The 945-nt window shown below is 55.4% G+C and overlaps 1 non-coding gene across 1 annotated transcript; it reads right to left on the bottom strand.

Moving 5' to 3' along the window:
• Positions 1-488: 488 nt before the first annotated feature.
• Positions 489-562, bottom strand: TRNAN-GUU. Its single transcript has one exon. It is a non-coding gene; the product is annotated as a tRNA-Asn (tRNA).
• Between the last annotated feature and the right edge of the window lie 383 nt (positions 563-945).

Here is a 945-nt window from a genome sequence, read left to right as displayed (position 1 = left end):
GCACAGAGTCGGACACGACTGAAGTGACTTAGCAGCAGCAGCAGGAAAAAAAGACGGTAGTAACTCCCTCGTTAAAAGCAATTCACAAAGTAACGATGACATTCCAGGAATTTCCAGGGGACCTATTTTCCTTTTGGGACTTCCCTGATAGCTCAGCTGGTAAAGAATCCACACGCAGTGCGGGAGACCTGGGTTCGATCCCTAGGTTGGGAAGATTACCTGAAGAAGGGAAAGGCTACCCACTCCAGTATTCTGGCCTGGAGAATTCATGGGGTTGCAAAGAGTCTGACACGACTGAGCGACTTTCATTTTCACTTTATTTTTCCGGGTGAGCTCTTCTGTAAGGCTCTTCTGATGCTGCCTACTGTCCCTGTCAGGTGGACAAGACACAGCAGACAAGAGGAGGAGCCTTTTTCAGCTTTTACAGTAGAGGATGGGCAGAAAAGAGCCAAGAAAACCTATACATTCTAAAAAGGTTAAACGGGAAACGTCCCTGGGTGGGCTCGAACCACCAACCTTTCGGTTAACAGCCGAACGCGCTAACCGATTGCGCCACAGAGACTAACGAAAGGCACACTTCTCTCAACGCAGCAGAGAAGAAACAGCGCTTCAACGCCAGGCGGAGCCACACGCCTTTCCCCTGCTGCTGCTGCTGCTGCTGCTAAGTCGGCTCAGTCGTGTCCGACTCTGTGCGACCCCATAGACGGCAGCCCACCAGGCTCCCCCGTCCCTGGGATTCTCCAGGCAAGAACACTGGACTGCTACACCCTCTCAAACCCTCGGACAGCCGGAGAGCTGACTTCGACGCAGCGCGCTGGTTCTCGTCGGGAAGCCGGGAGTCGGGCGATTCCGAAGCCAGAAGGGCAGCGGTTCGTCCCCGCCGCGCCTGCTCTACACTCGCCGCAGATGCAACGCCCCCGAGACGCCCCGGGCCTGAGCCGAGGG

The sequence above is a fragment of the Oryx dammah genome, unplaced genomic scaffold (assembly GCF_014754425.2).
Source record: "Oryx dammah isolate SB20612 unplaced genomic scaffold, SCBI_Odam_1.1 HiC_scaffold_28, whole genome shotgun sequence".
NCBI lineage: Eukaryota > Metazoa > Chordata > Mammalia > Artiodactyla > Bovidae > Oryx > Oryx dammah.
This window is presented reverse-complemented; position numbering and strand designations above follow the sequence as displayed.